This window comes from Giraffa tippelskirchi, chromosome 8, assembly GCF_054371585.1.
Source record: "Giraffa tippelskirchi isolate mGirTip1 chromosome 8, T2T-mGirTip1v1.2.pri, whole genome shotgun sequence".
In the NCBI taxonomy this organism is placed as follows: domain Eukaryota; kingdom Metazoa; phylum Chordata; class Mammalia; order Artiodactyla; family Giraffidae; genus Giraffa; species Giraffa tippelskirchi.
The window spans coordinates 66,172,515-66,182,686 of record NC_137282.1 but is presented as its reverse complement, the minus strand read 5'-3'; the positions used below and the strand labels follow the sequence as shown (position 1 = coordinate 66,182,686).

At 53.8% G+C, this 10,172-nt stretch overlaps 1 protein-coding gene across 1 annotated transcript in view; it reads right to left on the bottom strand.

The window, feature by feature from the left end:
• LOC145517098 (uncharacterized) overlaps positions 1-10,172 on the bottom strand; it is a 437,457-nt gene that overhangs the window by 85,881 nt on the left and 341,404 nt on the right. The window contains exons 97-100 of the mRNA XM_081519356.1: positions 8,614-8,871; positions 7,888-7,999; positions 977-1,234; positions 249-360 (exon numbers count right to left, since the gene is read on the bottom strand). The gene's annotated coding sequence lies outside the window, so the exon portion shown is untranslated. The remainder of the gene's footprint in view (positions 1-248; positions 361-976; positions 1,235-7,887; positions 8,000-8,613; positions 8,872-10,172) is intronic.

Sequence of the window (10,172 nt, the reverse complement as noted above, 5' to 3'; positions counted from 1 at the left end):
GCTACCTTGGCACGTTACTCTCTTCATCCTGTGAAGACTCATTAGGCTTATCCTACAATTACTAGCTGGCCCGAAGAGATATCTCCTGAATCCAGATTAAGCTGGAGTCTCCCAGGCTCATCTGGCATGTCTTCCCTGAAGTCTGCCAAAACCCACACCCTTGCATTTCCAGGGACTCCCCTTAGCCAGCTGGGCAGAAAACCCAGCATGTTTCAAACAAGCTGACAGACAAGCGGGAGAGGACTCACGGGCAGACGGCTTCCCTCAGGTCTCGGGTGGAGCTCTGGGACCACAGCAGCAACAGGCCATCCCAGCCCCTGGGCTCAGCAGCGCCCTCATTCTCACGCCGGCGGCTCTGCCCTGAGGGGAGCAGGAAGGTCACCAACTGCCGCAGGCGGACCTCACGCCCCTCCCACTGCTGGAGCCTGACCTCCCCCGGCCCCACCCCTTCCCCTACCCGAGCAGGACGAGAGCTCCTCTTCCCCTGGCTTCTAACGTGAGGCCCGGCCCTCAGCCCCGATTGGGCACTGCCCCAGTCTGGAGCCAATCACAGTGGCCAAGGAGGTGGAAGGCACCGATTGGCCAGGGCCAGGTCATGTGACCATACTCCCCAGGAAACTCAAATATTACCAAGATTCCCTAAGAAACCAATGAACAAAATTATCCAGTAAAGGCAAACCGTACTTTTTAATGAGGCCAAAGTCTCAGAAAAAAAAAAAAAAATGCTTCACAATGAAGTGCTCAAGGAAGCTACAAAATAAACTTTCAGAAAAGTTTAGTAGTTTTTTTAATAGGGTGACGGAGAGCTATACCTATCCCATATATGTGAATTTAGGTTTAAACTAGATTCCCCTTGGCTATTTTATAAGACAAAAAAACCCACATCACCCCCTTTCACTCCCCCCCCGCCCCCAAAAAGTGTTTTAATCTATTGAATTTTTGTGTCCTCAGTTGTGTCTGATTCACGGCAACTCACGATCTCTACACAGCCAGGCTCTTCCGTCCATGGAATTCAGGGCAATTTGTTCTGTCACAGTAAATGCCCACCCTGGGTGATCCAAACGGAAGGGCTCAGAGGCTCCTGAGAGACTAACTCCTTTCAGCTGAGCACAGAGCTGGCTCCTCACTGGGATGCCTGTGGCCTGGGGCTCCCAGAGGGGAGAGCACCACTCGCCCCACCGTGTGGTCACAGCTGGAAGTGCAGGCTGCTCCTCACTCCCCCTTGACAGTGTCCCTGAGGGCAGAACAGTGTGAAGTTAATCAAGGTGGAAACGCAAACTCCAATGCAAGCAAACTTCCCACAAGGTCTCCAAAACCACTCAGGAACAGGGTATTGGAAACTGCAGGGGATGACATGAATGGAGATGGAGACTTGACACCTTACACCGAGTTCACTTCCAGTTATCCCTAGACAAACATTCCATGAAAACTTGTCACAAATCTAGAGGAACAATGAGCAGAAACCGGACACGTGCTTTGAGTCTTCACACACAAAACTAAAAGGCAGTCCACAAAAAAAACCAGGAGAATACAGTGGACTTTGCAAAATCAAAGATATCTACTGTGGGAAAGACCTCAGTACAAAAGCAAAAGACAGGTCATACATCGCGAGACGAATGAGTGGAAACACAAAGCTTATCAAGGATGTGTCTCCAAACAGACAAAGAACACCAACACAACAAGCCTGTGAAAACTAGGGAAAGGTCTGAAGGGACACCAGACTGAGGAAGACACACACAGAGTATCCCGGATGATGTCCAGCACTGAGGGCCTGAAGAATCAACAGTCTAGTTGTACCTCCTCAGGCCTGTGTGACCCTGGGTGAGGCCTCTGTTTCCCGGTGGCTCTGAGAGATGGACAGGGAGGAAGGGGAAGAGAAATCACTTGCATTTCTAATACTCACAGCAAAGTCTTCCAATGAGAAGGGAATTATCACCCCCACTGACAATGCCATTCACTGAAGTGATCCCCACGGGTCCATCTAACCCAGAAGGGAAGGAAGGACCTGTTCTCACAAAACGGCGAGACATGGAAGAAGGAAGATCAAGCCCACACCAATCCCTGGAAAGAGAAGCTGTGCTCAGGGCTTGAAAGAATTCCTATTTGGAAAATGATATCCCAGCCCCACAAGGCAATCCACAGCTTCGATGCTATTCCTCCCAAAATGCCAATGCATTTTCGCACCCAACCAAGAATTGCAAAAGGGGTACGGAAACAGAAAAGAGCCTAAATTGTCAATACAATCCGACGAAAAAGCCCCGATACGGACATCCAAGGTTGTGTGAAAGGAAATTAGACGACCAAACTAGGATCCTCAGGAGAGTATCGGAGAAGGCAATGGCGACCCACTCCAGTACTCTTGCCTGGAAAATGCCCTGGACGGAGGAGCCTGGTAGGCTGCAGGCCATGGGGTCGCGCAGAGTCAGACACGACTGAAGTGACTTAGCCGCAGCAGCAGCAGCAGGAGCCGGACAGTATGCTATTGGGAATACAACAACACACACAGATCCAGATCGATGGAATAAAGTTGAGGGTCCAGACACAGACCCCAGCATCCATGCTCAACTCATCTCTGACACAGAAGGGGAGAATATCCAAATGGGAACAAGAAAGCCTCTTCAATACATGTCCATGGGAAAACCAGACAGCTACATCTGAAGAACGCTATTGGTTTTGATCTCAGACCACCTCAATATCGGGGAAAACCTCACCCTAAAGGCTGATGTCATGAGATAGCTAGAAAGAAGCGTAGGTCAAAGGCTCCTTAACATCAGAGTCTCCTTGCCATTTGCTGGGCGGAGGTAGAAATGGGTCTCTTCAAGTAAGGGAAAGAGGTACACGAAGTACACCAATGGGTTTCCATCCAATGGAACCTCTTCACAACAGAGAAGCTAAGCATTCACAAATGCAAAAGAGAGGAAACGGAACACGAGAGACTCCTTGCAAGTGGTGTATCTGAGAAGGGGTTCATATGGAAAGAGACGAAGAATGCACAGCACTCAGAGTCCAAGAAACACCACCACCACCCTTGACCCTTCCCCCATGACCAACTCCGACCTAAAGCCTTTCTCTCCCTCTAACCTATCCCTAAAACATAACCCTCATCTAATCATATACATGTGCATTCCTAGCATCCATCCGTCCACACACGAGAGAGAAAGAGGAAGACACAGACTGAATTGAGAAAGGAAAAGAGAGGGACACAGCCAGAGAGAGACACGGAACCAAAGAGAGGAAAGGAGTCGATGGTCCAGACTTTTCATCAATCTGTCTCGAAGGTAGAAGCAATGACAGCGCCCATCCACCCCAGAAGGGGGAAAAGGACGGAAGGTTTGGAGAGGAAAAGACAAGAACGCAGGGAGCCATTAGAAGCTCAGCCACCCGCAGAAGCCGAGCTGGGACACTTGAACAGAATCTCAATGGAAACAGAGGACCAGAAAGTTGGCCACTCTCTTCTATAAGAGAGGGAGACCTTCGAGTCTTCCTTTCGGTCCTCCAACTTGGATGCGGGGTCTCAAAACAGTCAGGAGGGGGAGTGCCTTTTCCTGGGTACCACGGCACATCCAGGCCTCGTTCTGCCCCATTCTGTGCTGTGTCAGCCCAGGAAGGAATCTTTCTTTCTGAAGTCTCAGCGCACACGCTCCACGTGATATCGGCCCCAGGTGGAAAGGCATGGAGCTGCTCGTAGGCCGACAGACCTAGGAAGCAGATGGGAGAATGACCGCCACTCTGCAGATGGAGAGACTGGGGAAACCCTGAGGGGCATATGCTTGTCCAGGGCCACACCACTTATGAGAAGAAGGAGCCTGGTCTGAGAGCAGCGGGGCCCTCGGAGCTCAGGCCCTGGCTGCACCCAGGCCTCCCCAGGGCTGTCGGCTGGGCTGGGTGGGTGTCACTGTGCCTGCACATGGCTTAAGGGTGGTGGTCGAGCAGTCAGAAACCCAGAGATTCCCTTGGGAAGTTTTGGGGAAGGGACCTCAGCACGAACCCCAGGAAATGATGTCACCTGCCGGCAACAGAACCCAACAGAACCCGCAACCCGGGTATCCAGGCCTCGAGAGCGGAGAGGAGCCCCCAGCCAGATCACTTGCTGCCGAGATGTTCTGCTGTTTGCCCCTGCCCAGAGGCCGGGGCCTCAGGAGAGCTCACAGGCAGTGTGCGTGGGCACCCTGTCGACGTTGGCTCAGGGCACCCCCGAGACGCCTCTGGCCCTTTGCCCGGAGAAACAGAAAGGTAACACGGGGAGCCCCAGGCCGGGCCAGGCCACCTCTCCCATGCCACCCGGAAACACCGGGTCCTTTGCCTGTGTGTGTGGATGCGGGTTTCTCGGGGTGTGTCTCCCTCAAGGAAGCCCAGGTGGATGTGGGGTCAGAAGCCTGCCGACAAGTTGTGTCCACACCCCAGGGGAGAGCATGCTGGGCGGGATGGGGAGAGTGCGGGCAGGGCCGGCCGCCCAGGCTGACCTCACACCCTCAGGTGGGTCTCTTTCCTCCCGGGTGGGGATCTGAGCAGACACACGTCTCTGACCCTTGTGGGCAGAGAAGTTCGAGCAGGCCGAAGCAGCGGCTCCACTGGCCAGGCCCAGCTCGGAAAACTCCCAGCATGGCTGGCTGACGGTCACTGTCGTTGCAGAGCTTCCCACGTGATGAGGCCGAGGACGGGGACACCCCATCCAGCTCCCGGAGGGAGGGGTCGGAGCACCACCCCCCCGCCCGTGAGGCCCAGTGCAGGCTCCAGGTGAGCGTGCCCACGGAGGCATCAGCCCCACCGGGGGCGAAGCGGAGGCGGGGAAGGCCTGCTGCCGAGACACCGCCCAGGATACACCCGGCGGCCCAGTCTGAGGCTGCCACAGAGCTCAACACACCCGGCTCCGACCCAGAGTCCCGAGAACCCCGGCCTCTGAGGCAGCAGGAGGACCTGGAGCCCAGCACGCCAGAGCACAGAGGTGAGGACGCTGGGGCTGGTGTACGGGAGTGTGTGGGGAGGGGGTGCTGAGCTACACAGGGACGAGTCCCTGAAAGCTACTGCTGGGCCTGCAGCAAGCGCTGGCCTCACACCCCCCGCCCCCCATCTTGCACACTTCAGTCCCAAAAGACATCCGACCCTGGGTATTCTTTGGGAATCTCTTGGAAGCTTTCTGTCCCGGGATACGCACATGCCAAGGCTGGCCTGCGGGCAAACGATGCTTCTCCCACAGCTCTAGCACTGGCCTCCAACTGGAACCAGGCTCCACTTCCCAGACCTGTCCCTACAGAGGTGGTGGCTCCAGGTGCAGGACCCAGGGATCCACCGAGGGCAGATGGAGAACCGAGACTTGCCCTCGCAGAGACACCAGGCCAGCTGGGTACTGGCCAGCACACCGGGCAGATCGGATCTCCGTGCCTGCAGGACCCCCAGCCCCAGGCACTGATGTCCCACCCCCTCAGCCAGAACCTCCACCTCCACGTGCACCTCTACCTGCTCGGCCTTTGGCAGGAGAACCCGAGGCAGAGGAGGAGTCACCGCCTCGGCAGGGAGAGCCTGCCCTGGCTCCCGCGCAACACCCAGACGCCCACGATGACTCACCCACCCCTGCAGGGAGAACGAGCCCCCGCTCTGGACAGAGACCCAGAGCCCTTGCCGGAAACACCACGTCCAGGGGAGTGGTCGGCTCTGCAGCCTCCATCCCTGTCTGCTCACCGTGGACGCCGTCAACTCGGTCTGCCCCCAGGGGACATGGAGTTCCTTTCCCCCGAACTGCTTTGCGTTTGGTTTGTTTCCACCTTTCTGGTGATGTTTTCTTTTTTGCATGGTTTCCTGTATTTTTGTTGGTTAAGTTGGGATTAGTAAACTTTTTCATCATTGTTGCAATTTGGGAACACTGTTGTGTAACTCTGGTGATACTGTGTTACCATCACCACTTTGTAGTTTCAGACCCGTTCCATCTTTATGCCCCACCCCCCAACAAAGCCTGGATTCAAGGCAAGCACGCCCTGTTCATCCCTCCGCCCGATCCTGAACACAATTTCATCTTTTCTTTCTGCATTCCTTCCTATATTCTTGGTGTCCCCAATCAATGACTCTCAGTGAAATGACTGAAGCAGTTTTTTTCGGACGCTCCACCTACTGTAAGACTCCACTGGAGAGTTCTCATGTTTATGTCCTTTGAACTAGCCTTTGATATCTGAAAGGACGTTGTACGTCCTTTCAAGATACCACGTGCCAAACGAAGCCCTTTTGGCAAATGCCATCATTATCTCCAGGCAGGCATTGCTGTTTGAAGGGTGCCATCTCAGCCAGAAGGCAGAGGCTGAGCTCCTCTTGTTGCACCAGCTTCCAAAAGAAGCCAAGAAAGGGAGCTGTTACAACAAACCACCCCAACGCCCGGGAAAGCGTTCTTCATGACAGAAGGCTAGAAAATGACCCAACATCCTTGTGGCCCAGAACCCCTCTAGAAATTCACTGTTCCATAAAAAAGAGAAACAGATGGGAAGTTCCAAGGAGAGGCAATGCCCATGGCCAGTGTATTTTAGAGACGGCCTGACCGTTCCGGGGAAGACACGCACTGACAGAACCCCTTGGGAAACAGCCGTGATAGTCCTCACTGTCGTAAGGGATTCCTCTGGGGACAACCTGCCCTGGGCACCACACGAGGGAGCAGACCGGCTTCTCTTCCTCTGCCCCCACACCATTGACTCATCAAGGCAGCTCAGGTGTTCTCATGCCCTGCCTGCCTGCCTGCCTGGCTCATCCGTGAGCTGTGACCACCTCCAGGACAGGACTCCACCTTCTGCTCTCTGTGTACCGTGAATCTGCACACAGTGGGCTTTCAGAACCTTAGGAGACTTGAGCCATTCCCACTCGAGCCGGAACCCTCCCCAGGAAGGAAAACAGCTGTGGAGTCCTTTTGGCCCCAGCACTGGTTCCGAAACCCTGGCGGCTCCTAGAGCCTCTACGGTGTGAAGAGGGAGGTCCCTTTTGACAGAGCTTTCCGGCCGTCAGATCTAAGCTGCTGTTTCACTGTCAGCTGTGTCTCTTCCGTTGCAGCGTTGCAGGTGGGCCACGCTGCTCCAAAGGAGCTCACAAGCTGAGTTTCAAGGGAGGTATTGAGAGGACAGGGATGGCTACAACGTGCTGCAAACTGAGTGAGGGTCCCCACAATCCTCAGCAAAGGTCTGTGGTGTGCAAGTGGGGAGCAGAGGGCCCCCAAGTTCCAAAGGAAGGGAGGTACTCGGGAGCTAAAGCCCTTGGCTTCTGTGGTAGCAGCTGCAGATGGCAGCTCGTCCACAGTGCACTTCGAATGAGGTCATATGAGCGGGACTCTGGAAATGGCTCCGAAATCCAGAGAAAGGGGTCAGGGTATGTGGGAATCCGGCGGGGGTGGGGGGTGGATGAAGGAAGGTGTCCTTCCTCTCTCCAGTGCAATTTGGTTTGGTGAGTCTCAAAGCTACCAGATGGCACTTCCCAAGTCAGGCCCCTGCAGGAATCAGGGTGGGCTGCATGCCTCGGCCCCTGCCACAGGGACAAGCCACACCAGTGGCCTCCCTGAGCTCCAATGGCCGGATCTGGGGGTTCTGTCTGGGTGCACACCTCCTTGCTCTGGCCAAGTTCCCCCCTTCTCTGAGCACCAGCTTCATCCTCTCGAATGAGGACATCGATTGCTACCTTGGCACGTTACTCTCTTCATCCTGTGAAGACTCATTAGGCTTATCCTACAATTACTAGCTGGCCCGAAGAGATATCTCCTGAATCCAGATTAAGCTGGAGTCTCCCAGGCTCATCTGGCATGTCTTCCCTGAAGTCTGCCAAAACCCACACCCTTGCATTTCCAGGGACTCCCCTTAGCCAGCTGGGCAGAAAACCCAGCATGTTTCAAACAAGCTGACAGACAAGCGGGAGAGGACTCACGGGCAGACGGCTTCCCTCAGGTCTCGGGTGGAGCTCTGGGACCACAGCAGCAACAGGCCATCCCAGCCCCTGGGCTCAGCAGCGCCCTCATTCTCACGCCGGCGGCTCTGCCCTGAGGGGAGCAGGAAGGTCACCAACTGCCGCAGGCGGACCTCACGCCCCTCCCACTGCTGGAGCCTGACCTCCCCCGGCCCCACCCCTTCCCCTACCCGAGCAGGACGAGAGCTCCTCTTCCCCTGGCTTCTAACGTGAGGCCCGGCCCTCAGCCCCGATTGGGCACTGCCCCAGTCCGGAGCCAATCACAGTGGCCAAGGAGGTGGAAGGCACCGATTGGCCAGGGCCAGGTCATGTGACCATACTCCCCAGGAAACTCAAATATTACCAAGATTCCCTAAGAAACCAATGAACAAAATTATCCAGTAAAGGCAAACCGTACTTTTTAATGAGGCCAAAGTCTCAGAAAAAAAAAAAAAATGCTTCACAATGAAGTGCTCAAGGAAGCTACAAAATAAACTTTCAGAAAAGTTTAGTAGTTTTTTTAATAGGGTGACGGAGAGCTATACCTATCCCATATATGTGAATTTAGGTTTAAACTAGATTCCCCTTGGCTATTTTATAAGACAAAAAAACCCACATCACCCCCTTTCACTCCCCCCCGCCCCCAAAAAGTGTTTTAATCTATTGAATTTTTGTGTCCTCAGTTGTGTCTGATTCACGGCAACTCACGATCTCTACACAGCCAGGCTCTTCCGTCCATGGAATTCAGGGCAATTTGTTCTGTCACAGTAAATGCCCACCCTGGGTGATCCAAACGGAAGGGCTCAGAGGCTCCTGAGAGACTAACTCCTTTCAGCTGAGCACAGAGCTGGCTCCTCACTGGGATGCCTGTGGCCTGGGGCTCCCAGAGGGGAGAGCACCACTCGCCCCACCGTGTGTTCACAGCTGGAAGTGCAGGCTGCTCCTCACTCCCCCTTGACAGTGTCCCTGAGGGCAGAACAGTGTGAAGTTAATCAAGGTGGAAACGCAAACTCCAATGCAAGCAAACTTCCCACAAGGTCTCCAAAACCACTCAGGAACAGGGTATTGGAAACTGCAGGGGATGACATGAATGGAGATGGAGACTTGACACCTTACACCGAGTTCACTTCCAGTTATCCCTAGACAAACATTCCATGAAAACTTGTCACAAATCTAGAGGAACAATGAGCAGAAACCGGACACGTGCTTTGAGTCTTCACACACAAAACTAAAAGGCAGTCCACAAAAAAAACCAGGAGAATACAGTGGACTTTGCAAAATCAAAGATATCTACTGTGGGAAAGACCTCAGTACAAAAGCAAAAGACAGGTCATACATCGCGAGACGAATGAGTGGAAACACAAAGCTTATCAAGGATGTGTCTCCAAACAGACAAAGAACACCAACACAACAAGCCTGTGAAAACTAGGGAAAGGTCTGAAGGGACACCAGACTGAGGAAGACACACACAGAGTATCCCGGATGATGTCCAGCACTGAGGGCCTGAAGAATCAACAGTCTAGTTGTACCTCCTCAGGCCTGTGTGACCCTGGGTGAGGCCTCTGTTTCCCGGTGGCTCTGAGAGATGGACAGGGAGGAAGGGGAAGAGAAATCACTTGCATTTCTAATACTCACAGCAAAGTCTTCCAATGAGAAGGGAATTATCACCCCCACTGACAATGCCATTCACTGAAGTGATCCCCACGGGTCCATCTAACCCAGAAGGGAAGGAAGGACCTGTTCTCACAAAACGGCGAGACATGGAAGAAGGAAGATCAAGCCCACACCAATCCCTGGAAAGAGAAGCTGTGCTCAGGGCTTGAAAGAATTCCTATTTGGAAAATGATATCCCAGCCCCACAAGGCAATCCACAGCTTCGATGCTATTCCTCCCAAAATGCCAATGCATTTTCGCACCCAACCAAGAATTGCAAAAGGGGTACGGAAACAGAAAAGAGCCTAAATTGTCAATACAATCCGACGAAAAAGCCCCGATACGGACATCCAAGGTTGTGTGAAAGGAAATTAGACGACCAAACTAGGATCCTCAGGAGAGTATCGGAGAAGGCAATGGCGACCCACTCCAGTACTCTTGCCTGGAAAATGCCCTGGACGGAGGAGCCTGGTAGGCTGCAGGCCATGGGGTCGCGCAGAGTCAGACACGACTGAAGTGACTTAGCCGCAGCAGCAGCAGCAGGAGCCGGACAGTATGCTATTGGGAATACAACAACACACACAGATCCAGATCGATGGAATAAAGTTGAGGGT